This window comes from Bombina bombina, chromosome 3 (assembly GCF_027579735.1).
Source record: "Bombina bombina isolate aBomBom1 chromosome 3, aBomBom1.pri, whole genome shotgun sequence".
Taxonomy (NCBI): domain Eukaryota; kingdom Metazoa; phylum Chordata; class Amphibia; order Anura; family Bombinatoridae; genus Bombina; species Bombina bombina.
Window position 1 is genome coordinate 1249999287 of NC_069501.1, and position 22097 is coordinate 1250021383.

Genomic DNA, 22097 nt, shown 5'->3' on the forward strand with positions numbered 1-22097 from the left:
TTTTTTAATAAGGAATGGGATAGACCAGGTGTGCCGTTCTCTTCCCCTCCTATTTTTTAGAAGAATGTTTTCTAATAGTTACCACCACACGGGACTTCTGGCAGACAGTTCCTAAGGTGGAGAGAAGAGTTTCTACTCTAGCTAAGCGTACCACTACCTCTGGCGAGGACAGTTGTGCTTTTTAGATCCAATGGATAAAAAATGTTTATTCAACTGGGTTTTATCCTGCAGCCCCTTGCATACATTGCTTCTGTCACTGCTGCTGCGGCGTTCTGGGTTGAGTCTCTTGATGAGGCTTTACAGTTAGCGACTCCATTGGATGAATATATTTGACAAGCTTATGCTAGCCAATTCCTTTGTTTTCTGGTGCCTTTGTTCATTTGACTAGACTAACGGCTAAGAATTCTGTTTTTTACTATACTGGCGCGCAGAGCGCTATGGCTTATATCATGGTCAGCTGTCGTGACTTTAATAAATAAGCTACTTAACTTCCCTTCAAGGGGCAGACCCTATTCGGGCCTGGTTTGAAGGAGATTATTGCTTATATCACTGGAGGAAAAGGATAGGATATCAAGGGCCAAAAAAGGTCTATGTTTCGTGCCTTTTAAAACTTCAGGGCAGGTGTGGCATCCACTTCCTCTAAGGCAAAGCAAGAGGAAATTTTTGCTCAGTCCAAGGCGGTCTGGAGACAATTGGACCTGGAACAAAGATAAGCAGGCCAAGGAGCCTGCTGCTGCCTCTAAGGCAGCATGAAGGAACGGACCCCTATCCGGTAACGGATCCTATAGGGGGCAGACTTTCATTCTTTGCCCGGGCATGGGCAAGAGATGCCCAGGATCCCTAGGCATTGGAATTTATATCCCAGAGATATCTTCTGGATTTCAAAGATTCCCCCCCCAAAAAAGGGGAGATTTCGCCTTTCACAATTATCTGCAAACCAGATAAAGAAGGAGGCATTCTTACATTGTGTACGAGATCCATCCAGTTCCAAGAGAGGAACAGGGACAGAGTTTTTACTCAAATCTGTTTGTGGTTCCCAAGGTGAGGGAACCTTCAGACTTATTTTGGATCTAAAGATCTTAAACAAATTCCTCAGAATTCCGTCATTTAAGATGGAAACTATTCGTACCATCTTAACTATGATCCAGGAGAGTCAATAGAGGACTACAATGGATTTGAAGGATGCTTATCCTCACATTGTGATGCATAAAGATCACCTTCGTTTTTCAGGTTTGCCTTTCTAGACAGGCATTACCAGTTTGTAGCTCTTTCCTTTGGGATATCTACAGCCCCAAGAATCTTTATGGAGGTTCTGGGGTCGCTTTGGCGGTCCTTAGGCCGCGGGGCATAGAAGTGGCCCCTTAGTTAGACGACATCCTGATACAGGCTTCAAACATCTAAATTGCCAAGTCTCATACGGACGTAGTACTGGCATTTCTGAGATCACATGGGTGGAAAGTGAACAAGGAAAGAGTTCTCTATCCCCAATCTCAAGGGTTTCCCTCCTAGGGACTCTGATAGATTCTGTAGAAATGAAAATGTACCTGTCGGAGTCCAGGTTGTCAAAGTTTCTAAATTTCTGCCGTGTTTTTCATCCCATCTGCGCCCTTCGGTGGCTCAGTACATGAATGAAATCGGCTTAATAGGTAGCGGCAAGGGACATAGTACCGTTTGCACGTCTACATTTCAGACCGCTGCAACTATGCATGCTCAGTCAGAGGAACGGGGATTACACAGATTTGTCCCCCTGTTGAACCTGGACCAAGAGACCAGAGATTCTCTTCTCTGGTGACTATGTCGGGTCCATCTGTCCAAGGGTATGACCTTCCGCAGGTCAGATGGGACAATTGTTACAATGGATGCCAGCCTTTTAGGTTGGGATGCAGTCTGGAACTCCCTGAAGGCTCAGGGATAGTGGAATTAGGAGGAGACCCTCCTTCTAATAAATATTCTGGGAGTGATATTCCATGCTCTTCAGACTTGGCCTCAGTTAGCAACTCTGAGGTACATCATACTCAGTCGGACAATATACACGACTGTGGCTTACATCAGCCATCAAGGGGGAACAGAAGTTCCCTAGTGATGTTAGAAGCCTTACAATAATATCACTGGACAGAGACTCACTCTTGTCTATCAGCTATCCATATCCCAGGTGTTGAGAACTGGAAGGTGGATTTTCTAAGTCGTCAGACTTTTCTTCCGGGGGAGTGGGATTTCCTCCGGAGGTCAAGACCAAGCAGGAGAGGGCTTTGGTGTTTTTGACAGCGCCTGCGTAGCCACGCAGGACCTGGTATGCAGATCTGGTGGACATGTCATCCTTTCCATCACGGTCTCTGCTTCTGAGACAGGTCCCTCTACCTCAGGGTCCTTTCAACCATCTAAATAGAATCTGAGATAGACTGCCTGGAGACTGAACGCTTGATGTTATCAAAGCATGGCTTCTCCGAGTCAGTCATTGATACCTTAATACAGACATGAAAGCCTGTCTCTAGGAAAATTGAACATAGATATGGTGTAAATATCTGATTGTTATGAATCCAAGGGTTACTCATGGAGTAAAGCCTGGATTCCCAGGATATTATCTTTTCTCCAAGATGTTTTTGAGAAAAGGGTTGTCAGCTAATTCCTTAAAAGGGACAGATTTTTACTCTGTCTATTTTTTTGCACCAGCGTCTGGCAGGTATTCTAGACGTTCAGGCATTTGGTCAGGCTTTGGTTAGATCCAAGCCTGTGTTTAAAACTGTTGCTCCACCATGGAGCTTAAACCTGGTTCTTAAGGCTCTTCAAGAAGTTCTGTTTGAACCTTTTTTGTTCCATAGATATCAATCTTTATCTTGGAAAGTTCCTTTTGGGTAGCTATTTCCTCGACTCGTAGAGTCTCCAAGTTATCTGTGTTACAATGTGATTCTCCTTATCTGGTCCTTCGTACGGATAAGGTAGTCCTGCGTACCAACCTGGGGTTTTTTCCTAAGGTGGTATCTAACAAGAACATCACTCAAGAGATAGTTGTTCCATGCTTGTATCCTAATCCTTCCTCAAAGAAGGAACGTCTATTACACAATATTGGACGTGGTTTGTGCTTTAAAGTTTTACTTACAAGTTACTACAGTTTTCATCAAACGTTCACCTTGTTTGTTGTCTATTCTGGACAGAGGAGAGGTCAAAAGACTTCAGCAGCCTCTCTGTCTTTTTGCTAAAAAGCATAATTCATTTAGCTTATGAGACTGCTGGACAGCAGCCTCCTGAAGGGATTGCAGCTCATTCTACTATGTGGCTTCTGTTGAACAGATTTACAAGACGGAGTCTTGGTCTGCGCTTCATACTTTTTCAAATTTAACAAATTTGATACCTTGCTTCTTCGGAGGCTATTTTTGGGAGAAAGGGTTTTTTTTTACAGGCAGTGGTAACTTCCGTTTAAGTACCTGCCTTGTCCCTCCCATCATCTGTGTACTTTAGCTTTGGTATTGGTATTCCATAAGTAATGGATGATCCGTGGACTGGATACACTTAACAAGAGAAAACATAATTTATGCTTACCTGATAAATTTATTTCTCTTGTAGTGTATCCAGTCCACGGCCCGCCCTGTCACTTTAAGGCAGGTAATTTTTTCATTTGAACTACAGTCACCACTGCACCCTATGGTTTTTCCTTTCTCTGCATGTTTTCGGTCGAATGACTGAATATGGCAGTTAGGGGAGGAGCTATATAGCAGCTTTGCTGTGGGTGGACTCTTGCAACTTCCTGTTGGGAAGGAGAATATATTCCATAAGTAATGGATGATCCATGGACTGGATACACTACAAGAGAAATAAATTTATCAGGTAAGCATAAATTATGTTATTTACCAAAAAAAAACATCAGATATATAAATTAGAAAGATGTATTTATGAATAAATATAACATATTTTTCTATTTGAAGAACATTGGAATGTTAAATATTCATATGTTCATGTTGGGTAAGTGCACATGAGAATATGCGATTGGATTTGTGCGAGAGTGGGGTTGTTTTTTTCCACTTTTTTTCTCTATTGACTTGTATGGTGGAAAACGTAAACATGCACACGCGATATTCTAAGGTTGGCTTTAGCGCTCATCGGTTTAGCGCGCAAGTGAAAATAGTTTACTTTCAACTCATAATACAAGCACAACCAGACAAGTGCAGAAAGCTTATTTCTAGAGCAGTTAATGCTCGAGCAGGAGTATAAATTAGTGCTCCACTTGTAATCTGGCTGAATATCAGTTTAATATGAGTTTGAAAGACGTGCAGTTAATAATTTAATAGGATTGTGAGTCATTTAATAGATCATTTTTAAAATGTGTACTTTAAAAATGTTACAATTATACAAAAATGACATGAAAATCTACTGGTAAAGTTGTCAAATAGATAGAAATACAGCTGTTCAATTGTCTTTATGCAAAATATATGAGGTGATATATTTATCTTGACAAAAATGCATTTTAAAAGTGTTTTTATTTGGGGGGCTTTAAGTTAAGTGTTGAAGAGAGGTATTTTCTCTACCTCTTCCTATGTTCTTCATAGGCATTTGATGTATTTACATAAAAACATTTTCTTTTACAATATCACGCTCTATCTGAATTATAAAATGTCAATTTGGGCTTCTACTTCCCTTTAAGGCTTATAGAATTTTATGACTTGTGTGATCACACGTGACTTCTGGAGAAGCTGCACTTTGTACTTTTTTGAAGCTATTTCCCACATGACAGAAGGTTTAAAACTATGGAAACGAGATCTTCATTCATTTCCTGCCAACTTAATTATCAGCATAACACAGTAATAATGAACATTTCCACAAGATGTGTGATTAGAACTTACAGAAAATGATTTTATGCTATTTTTACTGGTGGGAAACGAGAGGACTGGTGCAAGAAACAAGAAGACTTCCTTTAATTTAGCACTTGCGAGATAACCCAGAGCTCTGAGACAAAATGCATCTTCTAAAAGGGAGATAAAGCCGCGTAAGTTTTATATCAGATTCAGGCATATTAATGAGTTCCATATATTTTCCTGCTGTTGCTCATCGCTTCCTCTCTCTTTTGATTAAACTGTCAATCTGCCGTCTTGTAGGGAGAAAGACGATTTTTTATCTTATAAAATGCCATTTTCTTCCAGAATTTCCAGCAGTTCTTTTTATAAAAGTGATTTTGCAGCGTACTTTATCCAAGTTAGTGCTACCTAATAAGTAATAACATCAGATATAAATATAGAAAAACATAATTTATGAAAGAACTTACCTGATAAATTAATTTCTTTCATATTGGCAAGAGTCCATGAGCTATTGACATATGGGATATACAATCCTACCAGGAGGGGCAAAGTTTCCAAAACCTCAAAATGCCTATAAATACACCCCTCACTACACCCACAATTCAGTTTAATGAATAGCCAAGTAGTGGGGTGATAAAGAAAGGAGTAAAAAGCATCAACAAAGGAATTCGGAAATAATTGTGCTTTATACAAAAAATCATAACCACCATAAAAAGGGTGGGTCTCATGGACTCTTGCCAATATGAAAGAAATGAATTTATCAGGTAAGTTCTTACATAAATTATGTTTTCTGTCATGTAATTGGCAAGAGTCCATGAGCTAGTGACGTATGGGATAGTAATACCCAAGATGTGGAACTCCACAGAAGAATCACTAGAGAGGGAGGGATAAAATAATAACAGCCATTTTCCGCTGAAAAAAATTAATCCACAACCCAAAATATAAGTTTATTCTCATAATGAAAGGAAAAAACGCAAACATAAGCACAGGAATCAAAATGAAAAAGCTGCCTGAAAAACTTTTCTACCAAAAACTGCTTCCGAAGAAGTAAATACATAAAAATGGTAGAATTTAGTAAATGTATGCAAATAAGACCAAGTCGCTGCTTTGCAAATCTGATCACCTGAAGCTTCATTCTTAAAAGCCCACGAAGTGGAGACTGATCTAGTAGAATGAGCTGTAATTCTCTGAGGCGGGCCTGACCCGACTCCAAATAAGCCTGATGAATCAAAAGCTTTAACCAAGAAGCCAAGGAAATGGCAGAAGCCTTCTGACCTTTCCTAGAACCAGAAAAGATAACAAATAGACTAGAAGTCTTCCTGAAATCTTTAGTAGCTTCAATATAATATTTCAAAGCTCTTACCACATCCAAAGAATGCAAGGCTCTCTCCAAAGAATTCTTAGGATTAGGACACAAAGAAGGGACAACAATTTCTCTATTAATGTTGTTAGAATTCACAACCTTAGGTAAAAATTTAAATGAAGTCTGCAAAACTGCCTTATCCTGATGGAAAATCAGAAAAGGAGATTCACAAGAAAGAGCAGATAATTCGGAAACTCTTCTAGCAGAAGAGATGGCCAAAAGGAACAACACTTTCCAAGAAAGTAGTTTAATGTCCAAAGAATGCATAGGCTCAAATGGAGGAGCCTATAAAGCCTTCTAAACCAAATTAAGACTCCAAAGAGGAGAGATTGATTTAATGACAGGCTTAATACGGACCAAAGCCTGTACAAAACAGTGAATATCAGGAAGCTTAGCAATCTTTCTGTGAAATAAAACAGAAAGAGCAGAGATTTGTCCCTTCAATGAGCTTGCAGACAAACCCTTATCCAAACCATCCTGAAGAAACTGTAAAATTCTAGGAATTCTGAAAGAATGCCAGGAGAATTTATGAGAAGAACACCATGAAATATAAGTCTTCCAAACTCGATAATAAATCTTCATAGAAACAGATTTACGAGCCTGTAACATAGTATTAATCACTGAGTCAGAGAAACCTCTATGACTAAGCAATAGGCATTCAATTTCCATACCTTCAAATTTAATGATTTGAGATCCTGATGGAAAAACGAACCTTGAGACAGAAGGTCTGGCCTTAATGGAAGTGGCCAAGTTTGGCAACTGGACATCCGAACAAGATCCGCATACCAGAACCTGTGAGGCCATGCTGGAGCTACCAGCAACACAAACAATTGTTCCATGATGATCTTGGAAATCACTCTTGGAAGAAGAACCAGAGATGGGAAGATAAAAGAAGGTTGGTAACACCAAGGAACTGCTAACACATTCACCGCTTTTGCCTGAGGATCCCTGGACCTGGACAGGTACCTGGGTAGTTTCTTGTTTAGATGGGAAGCCATCAGATCTATTTTTGGAAGACCCCACATCTGAACAATCTGAGAAAACACATCTGGATGGAGCGACCATTCCCCCTGACGTAAAGTATGACGGCTGAGATAATCCGCTTCCCAATTGTCTATACCTGGGATATGAACCTCAGAAATTAGACAGGAGCTGGATTCCGCCCAAACAAGTATTCAAGACACTTTTTTCATAGCTTGGGGACTGTGAGTCCCACCCTGATGATTGACATATGCTACAGTTGTGATATTGTCTGTCTGAAAACAAATGAACGGTTCTCTCTTCAACAGAGGCCAAACCTGAAGAGCTCTGAAAATAGCACGGAATTCTAAAATATTGATTGGTAACCTCACCTCTTGAGATTTCCAAACCCCTTGTGCTGTCAGAGATCCCCAGACAGCTCCCCAACCTGAAATACTTCCATCTGTTGTGATCACAGTCCAGGTTGGATGAACAAAAGAGGCCCCTTGAACTATACGATGGTGATCTAACCACCAAGTCAGAGAGAGTTGAACATTGGAATTTAAGGATATTAATTGTGATATCTTTGTATAATCCCTGCATCATTGGTTCAGCATACAAAGCTGGAGAGGTCTCATATGAAAACGAGCAAAGGGGATTGCGTCCGATGCTGAAGTCATGAGGCCTAAAACTTCCATGCACATAGCTACTGAAGGGAATGATTGGAAAAAACAGTTGAACTGGAAACCTAAAAAAGGTGACCTTTGTCTGAGGAATGAAAGAACTTTTTGGCAAATTGATCCTCCAACCATGTCTTTGAAGAAACAACACTAGTTGATTCATTAGAGATTCTGCAAAATGTAAAGACTGAGCTAGTACCAAGATATCGTCCAAATAAGGAAACACCTCAATACCCCGTTCTCTGATTACAGAGAGGGCACCGAGAACTTTTGAAAAGATTCTTGGAGCTGTCGCTAGGCCAAATGGAAAAGCGACAAATTGGTAATGCTTGTCTAGAAAAGAGAATCTCAGAAACTGAAAGTGGTCTGGATGAATCGGAATATGAAGATATGCATCCTGTAAGTCTATTGTTGACATATAATGCCCTTGCTGAACAAAAGGCAGAATAGTCCTTATAGTCACCATTTTGAAAGTTGGCACTCTTACATAACAATTAAAAATTTTCAGATCCAGAACTGGCCTGAATGAATTTTCTTTCTTTGGGACAATGAATACATTTGAATAAAAACCCAGACCCTGTTCCTGAAATGGAACTGGTATGATTACCCCTGAAAGCTCCAGGTCTGAAACACACTTCAGAAATGCCTGAGCCTTTACTGGATTTGCTGGGATGCGTCAGCAAAATATTTTTCTCACAGGAGGTCTTACTCTGAGTCCTATTCGGTACCCTTGAGAAACAATACTCTGAATCTATTGATTTTGGACAGAATCTGCCCAAATGTCTTGGAAGAATCTTAATCTGCCCCCTACCAGCTGAGCTGGAATGAGGGCCGTACCTTCATGCAGACTTGGGGCTGGCTTTGATTTCTTAAACGGTTTGGATTTACTCCAACTTGAAGAAGGTTTCCAATTGGAACCAGATTCTTTGGGGTAAGGATTAGGTTTCTATTCCTTATTTTGTCGAAAGGAACAAATGGTTAGAAGCTTGAGATTTACCCTTAGGTCTTTTATCCTGAGGCAAAAAAATTCCCTTCCCTCCAGTGACAGTTGAAATAATCAAATCCAACTAAAGAGATAGTAATCTAGACTTAGATACCATGTCAGCATTGCAATATTTGAGCCACAAAGCTCTTCTAGCTAAAATAGCTAAAAACATAGATTTAACATCAATTTTGATGATATCAAAAATGGCATCACAGATAAAATTATTAGCATGCCTTAGACTGGTGAGTGGGGGGGTGGCGCCTGGTTCCTCGCTGCTCATGTGAGAAAACATTTTGAGCGGGTACGGGTCACCCTTGGGGGGATCTGCCTGCTTTGTGGGACCTTCGGGAGCAGTGATCTGCCCGAAAAAGAAAGAAAAAAAATGATTAGTATGTTGAAACAAGCAAACAATGCTAGACAAATCAGGATCTGTTTCCTGTTGCGCTAAGCTTTCCAACCAAAACGTTGATGCAGCTGCAACATCAGCCATATAAATGGCAGGCCTGAGAAGATAGCCAGAATATAAATAAGGTTTCCTTAGATAAGATTCAAGTTTCCTATCTAAAGGGTCTTTAAAAGAAGTACTATCTTCTATAGGAATAGTAGTATGTTTAGCAAGAGTAGAAATAGTCCCATCAACTTGGGGATCTTTTCTTAAAACTCCAAACTAACTGCTGGCAAAGGATACCATTTTTTAAACCTTGAGGAAGGAATAACAGAAGTACCAGGCCTATTCCATTCCTTAGAAATCATATCAGAAATAGCATCAGGAACTGGTAAAAACTTTTGGAGTAACCACAGGAGGTTTATAAACAGAATTTATAATGTTTACTAGTTTTAATATCAAGAGCACTAGTTTCCTCAATATCCAATGTAATCAACACTTCTTTTAACAAGGAACGAATATACTCCATTTTAAATAAATAAGTAGATTTGTCAGTGTCAATATCTGAGGAAGGATCTTCTAAATCAGATAGATCCTCATCAGAGGAGGATACTTCAGTATGTTGTCGGTCATTTGAAAATTCATCAACTTTATGAGAAGTTTTAAAAGATCATTTACGTTTATTAGAAGGCAGGATGGCAGATAAAGCCTTCTGAATCGCATCAGCAATAAAATCTTTTATATTCACAGGTATATCATGTACATTAGCTGTTGAAGGAACAACAGGCATTGTACTATTACTGATGGACACATTCTCTGCATGTAAAAGCTTATCATGACAACTATTACATACCACTGCTGGAGATATAATTTCCACACATTTACAACAAATGCACTTGGCTTTGGTAGAACTGTTATCAGGAAGCAGGGTTCCAACAGTGATTTCTGAGACAGGATTAGATTGAGACATCTTGCAAATTTAAGAGAAAAAAACAACATATAAAGCAAAATGATCAATTTCCTTATATTGCAGTTTCAAGAATAGGGAAAAAATGCAAACAGCATAGCCCTCTAACATAGAAAAAGGCAAGAGGCATATAGGAATGGGGTTTTAAATAATGAAATTGTTTGGCGGCAAGTATTATGCACAACGCAAACTGAATTTTTTTTGGCGCTAACAACAAAACCCGGAAATGACACACTCGCGACATAGAAGAAGCAACCTTGTGCAAGGAACTCGGCGTCAACTAAGACGCCGGAAAAGACGAATTTGCGTCATTGGACGTACCTTCACGCCAAAAAATTCTTGCACCAAGAATGACGCAATAAACTTTGGCATTTTGAGCCCTCGCGAGCCTAATTTTGCCCGCAAAATTTAATGAAAAAGCAGTCAATTGAGAAAAGACTATATACCCCAGGTAAGAATTTTTTTTTCCTAAATATGTTTTTTCCCAAATATGAAACTGATAGTCTGAAAAAGAAAATATACATAAACCTGACTCATGGCAAATATAAGTACAATACATATATTTAGAAATTTATATTAATGCATAAAGTGCCAAACTATAGTCAGGGCCGTTTCTTGAGTATCTGGCTCCCAGGGCAAAATTCCAAAATGCTCCCCCCTCACAAATTCTAAAGTCCCCTTCCTAGACCTTGCATGTCAAAGCAGCAGTGCACTACTGGGACCTAGCTGAACATATCTGGTGAGCAAATGAAAAGAGACAAATGTGTCTTGCGGCCAACCAACAGTTAGCTCCTAGTAGTGCATTGCTGCTGCTAAGGATATGTACATATGCTTTTCAACAATGGATACCAAGAGAACAAGAATAATAGAATTGTCTTAAAATTGTTTGGTGTATCCTGAATTATGAAAGTTTAATTTTGACTTTCCTATCCCTTTAAATATGTCCTTTTTCTGCTACAATGTTTTTTCCAAATATATTGATATTATTTAAAAATATCTATATATCTTTTACTAATTGCCATTATATTTATACTTTTCTTATAGCTAAGCATATTTGTTTGTTTAATGCATATCAATCCCTTTAAATTATTATCCAAAATGTATCTACGTCCAATAAACTTTAAAGTCATCAGGTAAGAATTGCAATTTGTCACTGGGTGTATTTGTAGCATATTTAGGGGTCTATTACAATTATTTAGAAAAGTTACAACATTTTTTTTTTTTAACAAAATTCACTATTAAAGTCTATGAGATTTTTGCACATAAATAATTTGATAAAGAACTGTAATAGCTGTTTATTTTTTAAATATACTATACACGCAGGCAGTAATAGACAGAGACATGCACACACAGACAGTGATATGCACTCACAAACAGTAATAGACTGACACATGCACTCACAGTCAGAGACATGTATGTATGTATGTATTTGGTATTTGTAAAGCGTGGCTAATCACACGTAAGGGTCTCAAGGTGCTGCTCATTTTATTGACTTTGGAAGGATGAAAGGCTAAGTGGACCTTGCCGGGGATCGAACCTGCAATCCTTGGGTTGCTACAGAGCTCAGCCACAGTACATTAGCATGCTGAGGCTATCTGTCCGGCTTGCACTCACAGGCAGTAATAAGTGGAGGCTCCTCTATAGGAGCACATGTGCATGTGAACCCCCTGAGAGAGGGGAAAAAAACCTTTTTGGCTGAATAAATATAATTTTTCCAATAGCTCCCTTTTGGAAAAAATTTATTTTATTCAGTTAAAAAGGGTTCCTTAAAAAGGCTTTTTTTAAAAAGTTTTTACTTCTATCTATCGCACCGAACGTGCGATAGATAGAAGTATAGGCTTCAAGTTTTTTGAACTTATTTTTAAGTGCCTGCAGCGCCTCCTCCCAACCCAGCCCCATATCTTATTAATCGCACAGTTCTGACTGTGCGAGTGAGATCCATGTGAATGATGACGGCATGCGGGAGGAGGAGCCTGACCAGCGTGAGGTGGTTTGTGAGTTCACAGAGGGATGGCAACAGAGTTGGAGGAGTGAAAGGTAAGTAAACCAAGCGGTGCTTGTTATCTAACTCCCCCTTAGTGCCGGCTAAAGTTACATGCTTACACAGGAATGATTTTATCTAGTAACTAACCCACCACACTGCGCTCAGGAACTGAGTTGGATTGGAGTCTTTTCTTATTCTCCATCATTATACAAACCAACAGGGGAGGTTCTCAATCCGTATCTCATTTGCTAGGCTACCTCCCGGTTCCCCAGGGAATTCCTACGCACATTCCAGCCGTGACAAGTGGAACCAGTGCGGTCACTCTAAACTTCTGTCTCACCAGATTGGTGTATTCATTACAACTTTACTGCAGTTTTAAGCCCCGTGGGAAGTGCTGTATAGAGTGTGATCCACTGACTATGGACCATGTGTGATTATTTAGGTCAAATAAAAGTGGTACACTTCTCCTCTCCATCTCCTGTGAGGTGGTCTTTGACATTGCCCTTCTGATGGTGTAGGTCTATATGCCTATGTTAATAATTCACTTGCAACGAGCATTAGTAGAAATACGCAATACTGTTTGTTCCTGTATTTGTTGTCATGGCTGATGGTGATAAATGATTGAGGGTTTTTTGTATTGTAAAAACTGACATTTACGTTTTTCAAATAAAGCATTTATTTGCACTATGTGGTATTAACTGCTTTGTATAGATTCCACAGGGAAAGTAACTATTTAGTGATGATTTGGTTATGGCAGTGTGAATAATTTTATGTATATTTTTTCTCCAGCCCCAAAGTTTTATGAGAATACCGTCAGCTACCTTTTCCAGCTTGCTCCTGTTTGTGTAAAGGGTTTTTTCATATGCAAAAGAAGGGGGAGGGGGGAGTGTCTTATATCCCACTTGCAGTGGGCTTTACAGCTACCTTTTCAACAGAGCTAAACTGAGAGCTTCTAAGTAACGGCTAGATTTAGAGTTTGGCGGCCAAAGGGGTGCGTTAGCTACGCGTGCTTTTTTTCCCCCGCACCTTTTAAATACTGCTGGTATTTAGAGTTCACAGAATGGCTGGGTTTTCAGTGCGTTAGGCTCCAAAAAGGGAGCGTAGAGCATAAGTTAACGCCACTGCAACTCTAAATTCCAGCGGTGCTTACGGACGCGGCCAGCTTCAAAAACGTGCTAGTGCACGATTCCCCATAGAAAACAATGGGGCCATTTGAGCTGAAAAAACACCTGCAAAAAAAGCAGCGTTCAGCTCCTAACGCAGCCCCATTGTTTTCTAGGGGGAAACACTTCCTACGTCTGCACCTAACACTCTAACATGTACCCCGAGTCTAAACACCCCTAACCTTACACTTATTAACCCCTATTCTGCCGCCCCCGCTATCGCTGACCCCTGCATATTTTTTTTAACCCCTAATCTGCCGCTCCGTAAACCGCCGCTACCTACATTATCCCTGTGCACCCCTAATCTGCTGCCCCTAACACCGCAGACCCCTATATTATATTTATTAACCCCTAATCTGCCCCCCACAACGTTGCCTCCACCTGCCTACACTTATTAACCCCTAATCTGCCGAGCGGACCGCACCGCTACTATAATAAAGTTATTAACCCCTAATCCGCATCACTCCCGCCTCAATAACCCTATAATAAATAGTATTAACCCCTAATCTGCCCTCCCTAACATCGCCGACACCTAACTTCAATTATTAACCCCTAATCTGCCGACCGAATCTCGCCAGTACTGTAATAAATGGATTAACCCCTAAAGCTAAGTCTAACCCTAACACTAACACCCCCCTAAGTTAAATATAATTTTTATCTAACTAAATAAATTAACTCTTATTAAATAAATTATTCCTATTTAAAACTAAATACTTACCTGTAAAATAAACCCTAATATAGCTACAATATAAATTATAATTATATTATAGCTATTTTAGGATTAATATTTATTTTACAGGCAACATTGTATTTATTTTAAACAGGTACAATATCTATTAAATAGTTAATAAATATTTAATAGATAAAATAGTTAAAATAATTACAAAATTACCTGTAAAATAAATCCTAACCTAAGTTACAATTAAACCTAACACTACACTATCAATAAATTAATTAAATAAAATACCTACAAATAAATACAATTAAATAAACTAACTAAAGTACAAAAAATAAAAAAGAACTAAGTTACAAAAAATAAAAAAATATTTACAAACATTAGAAAAATATTACAACAATTTTAAACTAATTACACCTACTCTAAGCCCCCTAATAAAATAACAAAGCCCCCCAAAATAATAAAATGCCCTACCCTATTCTAAAATAAAAAAGTTCAAAGCTCTTTTACCTTACCAGCCCTGAAAAGGGCCCTTTGCGGGGCATGCCCCAAAGAATTCAGCTCTTTTGCCTGTAAAAAAAAACATACAATACCCCCCCCAACATTACAACCTACCACCCACATACCCCTAATCTAACCCAAACCCCCTTAAATAAACCCAACACTAAGCCCCTGAAGATCTCCCTACCTTGTCTTCACCTCACCGGGTCCCAATCTGTCCAGAAGAGCCTCCGATGTCTTGATCCAAGCCCAAGCGGGGGGCTGAAGAGTGACGTCCATCCTCGGGCTGAAGTCTGGATCCAAGCGGCGGCTGAAGAAATCCATCATCGGGCTGAAGTCGGAAGTCCATCATCGGGATGAAGTCTTCTATCAAGCCGCATCTTCAATCTTCTTTCTTCCGGAGCGGAGCCATCTTCTTCCAAGCCGACGCGGAACATTCTCTTCAACCGACGCCTACTCGCCGAATGACGGTTCCTTTAAATGACGTCATTCAAGATGGCGTCCCTCGAATTCTGATTGGCTGATAGGATTCTATCAGCCAATCGGAATTAAGGTAGGAAACTTCTGATTGGCTGATGGAATCAGCCAATCAGATTCAAGTTCAATCCGATTGGCTGATTGGATCAGCCAATCAGATTGAGCTCGCATTCTATTGGCTGATCGGAACAGCCAATAGAATGCGAGCTCAATCTGATTGGCTGATCCAATCAGCCAATCGGATTGAACTTGAATCTGATTGGCTGATTCCATCAGCCAATCAGAATATTCCTACCTCAATTCCGATTGGCTGATAGAATCCTATCAGCCAATCGGAATTCGAGGGACGTCATTTAAAGGAACCGCCATTCGGCGAGTAGGCGTCGGTTGAAGAGGATGTTCCGCGTCGGCTTGGAGGAAGATGGCTCCGCTCCGCTCCGGAAGAAAGAAGACTGAAGATGCGGCTTGATAGAAGACTTCATCCCGATGATGGACTTCCGACTTCAGCCCGATGATGGATTTCTTCAGCTGCCGCTTGGATCCAGACTTCAGCCCGAGGATGGACGTCAATCTTCAGCCCCCCGCTTGGGCTTGGATCAAGACATCGGAGGCTCTTCTGGACAGATCGAGACCCGGTGAGGTGAAGACAAGGTAGGGAGATCTTCAGGGGCTTAGTGTTAGGTTTATTTAAGGGGGGGTTTGGGTTAGATTAGGGGTATGTGGGTGGTGGGTTGTAATGTGGGGGGGGGGTATTGCATGTTGTTTTTTTACAGGCAAAAGAGCTGAATTCTTTGGGGCATGCCCCGCAAAGGGCCCTTTTCAGGGCTGGTAAGGTAAAAGAGCTTTGAACTTTTTTAATTTAGAATAGGGTAGGGCTTTTTTTATTTTGGGGGGCTTTGTTATTTTATTAGGGGGCTTAGAGTAGGTGTAATTAGTTTAAAATTGTTTTAATATTTTTCTAATGTTTGTAAATATTTTTTTATTTTTTGTAACTTATTTCTTTTTTATTTTTTTGTACTTTAGTTAGTTTATTTAATTGTATTTATTTGTAGGTATTTTATTTAATTAATTTATTGCTAGTGTAGTGTTAGGTTTAATTGTAGATAATTGTAGGTATTTTATTTAATTAATTTATTGCTAGTGTAGTGTTAGGTTTAATTGTAACTTAGATTAGGATTTATTTTACAGGTAATTTTGTAATTATTTTAACTAGGTAACTATTAAATAGTTATTAACTATTTAATAGCTATTGTACCTGGTTAAAATAAATACAAAGTTGCCTGTAAAATAAATATTAATCCTAAAATAGCTACAATATAATTATAATTTATATTGTAGCTATATTAGGGTTTATTTTACAGGTAAGTATTTAGCTTTAAATAGGAATAATTTATTTAATAAGAGTTAATTTATTTTGTTAGAATAAAATTATATTTAACTTAGGGGGGTGTTAGGGTTAGGGTTAGAATTAGCTTTAGGGGTTAAAAAATGTATTAGAGTAGCGGTGAGCTCCGATCGGCAGATTAGGGGTTAATACTTGAAGTTAGGTGTTGGCGATGTTAGGGAGGGCAGATTAGGGGTTAATACTATTTATTATAGGGTTATTGAGGTGGGAGTGAGGCGGATTAGGGGTTAATAACTTTATTATAGTAGGTTATTGAGGCGGTCTGCTCGGCAGATTAGGGGTTAATAAGTGTAGGCAGGTGGAGGCGACGGTGAGGGGGGCAGATTAGGGGTTAATAAATATAATATAGGGGTCGGCGGTGTTATGGGCAGCAGATTAGGGGTTCATAGGCATAACGTAGGTGGCAGAGGCGTGGGGTCGGCAGATTAGAGGTTAAAAATTTTTAATAGAGTGGCGGTCGATGTGGGGGGACCTCGGTTTAGGGGTACATAGGTAGTTTATGGGTGTTAGTGTACTTTAGAGCACAGTAGTTAAGAGCTCTATAAACTGGCGTTAGCCCAGAAATCTCTTAACTACTGACTTTTTTCTGCGGCTGGAGTTTTGTCGTTAGATTTCTAACGCTCACTTCAGCCAAGACTCTAAATACCGGCGTTAGAAAGATCCCATTGAAAAGATAGGATACGCAATTGACGTAAGGGGATCTGCGGTATGGAAAAGTCGCGGCTGGAAAGTGAGCGTTAGACCCTTTAATGACTGGCTCCAAATACCAGAGGGCGGTAAAAACCAGCGTTAGTAGCCTCTAACGCTGGTTTTGACGGCTACCGCCCAACTCTAAATCTAGGCCTAAGTTATTAAACAGTTTTATACTGGATTTTTATATCAGTATCTGTGCATCCTATTCTTTATACTGTAGTAGTGTCTATTACATGCAGTTATATGAAAATGAGTGTATACTGTCCCTTTAACCTTTATTAAACAATAAGTAAATAAATACAAAAAAAAAGGCATAATGTCAAAAAGTTTTTTTTTTTATTCAACAGTCCTTAAAGGAACATTGTACACTCATTTTTTCTTTGCATAAATGTTTTGTAGATGATCGATCTACTTATATAGTCCATCATTTATTTATTTTTTAAATGTATAGTTTTGCTTAATTTTAAATAACATTGCTCTGATTTTCAGACTCATAACCAAGCCCCAAAGTTTTATGAGAATATTGTCAGCTACCTACTCCAGCTTGCTCCTGTTTGTGTAAAGGGTCTTTTCATATGCAAAAGAAGGGGGAGGGGGGGAGTGTCTTATTTCCCACTTGCAGTGGGCTTTCCAGCTACCTTTTCAACAAAGCCAAACTGACAGCTTCTAAGTAAGTTTTTAAACAGTTTTATACTGGATTTTTATATCAGTATCTGTGCATCCTATTCTTTATAGTAGTGTCTATTACATGCAGTTATATGAAAATTAGTGTATACTGTCCCTTTAACAGAAATCCTGTTCCTTAGTATGTGGAAATTTTTTATAAAGCACCTCTTTTAATTAGCTCTGTAAAACAAAAATTTGTCATATGCATAAAACATCACCTCTTTAGTGACACAGATCAGTGAGATAGGAGACTGCTTTCCTCAGGGTGATTCCTATCCTTATTACTTTCAGTTTTAGGTCTAAGTAGTTATCCGGTCTAAACACACCCCCGTTGTGATCTTGTTTCTCCATTAGTATGATTGACATCCAATGCAGCCAATTAACATAACAGCTTCCTTTCAAATATATATATACAGGGAGTGCAGAATTATTAGGCAAATGAGTATTTTGACCACATCATCCTCTTTATGCATGTTGTCTTACTCCAAGCTGTATAGGCTCGAAAGCCTACTACCAATTAAGCATATTAGGTGATGTGCATCTCTGTAATGAGAAGGGGTGTGGTCTAATGACATCAACACCCTATATCAGGTGTGCATAATTATTAGGCAACTTCCTTTCCTTGGCAAAATGGGTCAAAAGAAGGACTTGACAGGCTCAGAAAAGTCAAAAATAGTGAGATATCTTGCAGAGGGATGCAGCACTCTTAAAATTGCAAAGCTTCTGAAGCGTGATCATCGAACAATCAAGCGTTTCATTCAAAATAGTCAACAGGGTCGCAAGAAGCGTGTGGAAAAACCAAGGCACAAAATAACTGCCCATGAACTGAGAAAAGTAAAGCGTGCAGCTGCCAAGATGCCACTTGCCACCAGTTTGGCCATATTTCAGAGCTGCAACATCACTGGAGTGCCCAAAAGCACAAGGTGTGCAATACTCAGAGACATGGCCAAGGTAAGAAAGGCTGAAAGACGACCACCACTGAACAAGACACACAATCTGAAACGTCAAGACTGGGACCAAGAAATATCTCAAGACTGATTTTTCTAAGGTTTTATGGACTGATGAAATGAGAGTGAGTCTTGATGGGCCAGATGGATGGGCCCGTGGCTGGATTGGTAAAGGGCAGAGAGCTCCAGTCCGACTCAGACGCCAGCAAGGTGGAGGTGGAGTACTGGTTTGGGCTGGTATCATCAAAGATGAGCTTGTGGGGCCTTTTCGGGTTGAGGATGGAGTCAAGCTCAACTCCCAGTCCTACTGACAGTTTCTGGAAGACACCTTCTTCAAGCAGTGGTACAGGAAGAAGTCTGCATCCTTCAAGATAAACATGATTTTCATGCAGGACAATGCTCCATCACACGCGTCCAAGTACTCCACAGCGTGGCTGGCAAGAAAGGGTATAAAAGAAGAAAATCTAATGACATGGCCTCCTTGTTCACCTGATCTGAACCCCATTGAGAACCTGTGGTCCATCATCAAATGTGAGATTTACAAGGAGGGAAAACAGTACACCTCTCTGAACAGTGTCTGGGAGGCTGTGGTTGCTGCTGCACGCAATGTTGATGGTGAACAGATCAAAACACTGACAGAATCCATGGATGGCAGGCTTTTGAGTGTCCTTGCAAAGAAAGGTGGCTATATTGGTCACTGATTTGTTTTTGTTTTGTTTTTGAATGTCAGATATGTATATTTGTGAATGTTGAGATGTTATATTGGTTTCACTGGTAAAAATAAATAATTGAAATGGGTATACAGGGAGTGCAGAATTATTAGGCAAGTTGTATTTTTGAGGATTAATTTTATTATTGAACAACAACCATGTTCTCAATGAACCCAAAAAACTCATTAATATCAAAGCTGAATAGTTTTGGAAGTAGTTTTTAGTTTGTTTTTAGTTTTAGCTATTTTAGGGGGATATCTGTGTGTGCAGGTGACTATTACTGTGCATAATTATTAGGCAACTTAACAAAAAACAAATATATACCCATTTCAATTATTTATTTTTACCAGTGAAACCAATATATTATCTCAACATTCACAAATATACATTTCTGACATTCAAAAACAAAACAAAAACAAATCAGTGACCAATATAGCCACCTTTCTTTGCAAGGACACTCAAAAGCTTGCCATCCATGGATTCTGTCAGTGTTTTGATCTGTTCACCATCAACATTGCGTGCAGCAGCAACCACAGCCTCCCAGATACTGTTCAGAGAGGTGTACTGTTTTCCCTCCTTGTAAATCTCACATTTGATGATGGACCACAGGTTCTCAATGGGGTTCAGATCAGGTGAACAAGGAGGCCATGTCATTAGATTTTCTTCTTTTATACCCTTTCTTGCCAGCCACGCTGTGGAGTACTTGGACGCGTGTGATGGAGCATTGTCCTGCATGAAAATCATGTTTTTCTTGAAGGATGCAGACTTCTTCCTGTACCACTGCTTGAAGAAGGTGTCTTCCAGAAACTGGCAGTAGGACTGGGAGTTGAGCTTGACTCCATCCTCAACCCGAAAAGGCCCCACAAGCTCATCTTTGATGATACCAGCCCAAACCAGTACTCCACCTCCACCTTGCTGGCGTCTGAGTCGGACTGGAGCTCTCTGCCCTTTACCAATCCAGCCACGGGCCCATCCATCTGGCCCATCAAGACTCACTCTCATTTCATCAGTCCATAAAACCTTAGAAAAATCAGTCTTGAGATATTTCTTGGCCCAGTCTTGACGTTTCAGCTTGTGTGTCTTGTTCAGTGGTGGTCGTCTTTCAGCCTTTCTTACCTTTGGCCATGTCTCTGAGTATTGCACACCTTGTGCTTTTGGGCACTCCAGTGATGTTGCAGCTCTGAAATATGGCCAAACTGGTGGCAAGTGGCATCTTGGCAGCTGCACGCTTGACTTTTCTCAGTTCATGGGCAGTTATTTTGCGCCTTGGTTTTTCCACACGCTTCTTGCGACCCTGTTGACTATTCTGAATGAAACGCTTGATTGTTCGATGATCACGCTTCAGAAGCTTTGCAGTTTTAAGAGTGCTGCATCCCTCTGCAAGATATCTCACTATTTTTGACTTTTCTGAGCCTGTCAAGTCCTTCTTTTGACCCATTTTGCCAAAGGAAAGGAAGTTGCCTAATAATTATGCACACCTGATATAGGGTGTTGATGTCATTAGACCACACCCCTTCTCATTACAGAGATGCACATCACCTAATATGCTTAATTGGTAGTAGGCTTTCGAGCCTATACAGCTTGGAGTAAGACAACATGCATAAAGAGGATGATGTGGTCAAAATACTCATTTGCCTAATAATTCTGCACTCCCTGTATATTTGTTTTTTGTTAAGTTGCCTAATAATTATGCACAGTAATAGTCACCTGCACACACAGATATCCCCCTAAAATAGCTATAACTAAAAACAAACTAAAAACTACTTCCAAAACTATTCAGCTTTGATATTAATGAGATTTTTGGGTTGATTGAGAACATGGTTGTTGTTCAATAATAAAATTAATCCTCAAAAATACAACTTGCCTAATAATTCTGCACTCCCTGTATATATATATATATATATATATATATATATTTTTTTTTATTTTTTTTTTAATGTACTGTATATGCTTGTGATCTGTGAATTTTAACATTTGCTATACCAGTAGTTTATCAAGCAAGCACTGACACTTTAACACATTTTTTTTTTTTAAATATTTTGTTTAGTGCTGCCCACTGCTTCCCTAATGCGCTCCGGCCACTGCCTGGTCTGCCCGCCCCTAGAAACGGCCCTGACCATAGCTGAGAGTGTCTTAAGTAATGAAAACATACTTACTGAAAGACACCCATCCACATATAGCAGATAGCTAAACCAGTACTGAAACAGTTATCAGTAGAGGTAATGGAATATGAGAGTATATCGTCGACCTGAATAAGAGCGGTAGGAGATGAATCTCTAAGACCGATAACAGAGAACCTATGAAATAGATCTCCTGCAAGGAAAACTATTGCATTCAATAGGTGATACTCTCTTCACATCCCTCTGACATTCACTGTACTCTGAGAAGAATTGGGCTTCAAAATGCTGAAAAGTGCATATCAACGTACAAATCTTAGCACAAACTTACTTCACCACCACCATAGGAGGCAAAGTTTGTAAAACTGAATTGTGGGTGTGGTGAGGGGTGTATTTATATGCATTTTGAGGTTTTTGGAAACTTTGCCCCTCCTGGTAGGATTGTATATCCCATATGTCACTAGCTCATGGACTCTTGCCAATTACATGAAAGAAATTAGATTTTACTTACAAAGAAAGGGGGTTTGGATGATGGCACCACTTACTACAAATATTAAGGGTCTCTTTACCATGCAAATAAGGACACATTGGCCTCAGAATACAACTTATAATATGTGGTGTAGGTGCTAAG

At 39.6% G+C, this 22097-nt stretch overlaps 1 protein-coding gene and 1 pseudogene across 4 annotated transcripts in view; one reads left to right on the top strand and one right to left on the bottom strand.

Annotated features, from left to right (window-relative positions):
* The window catches only part of PDE2A (phosphodiesterase 2A), a 1131360-nt gene that overhangs the window by 364157 nt on the left and 745106 nt on the right, over positions 1-22097 (bottom strand). The gene's annotated exons all lie outside the window — the stretch shown is intronic.
* On the top strand, positions 9005-9140 carry LOC128655081 (uncharacterized; annotated as a pseudogene).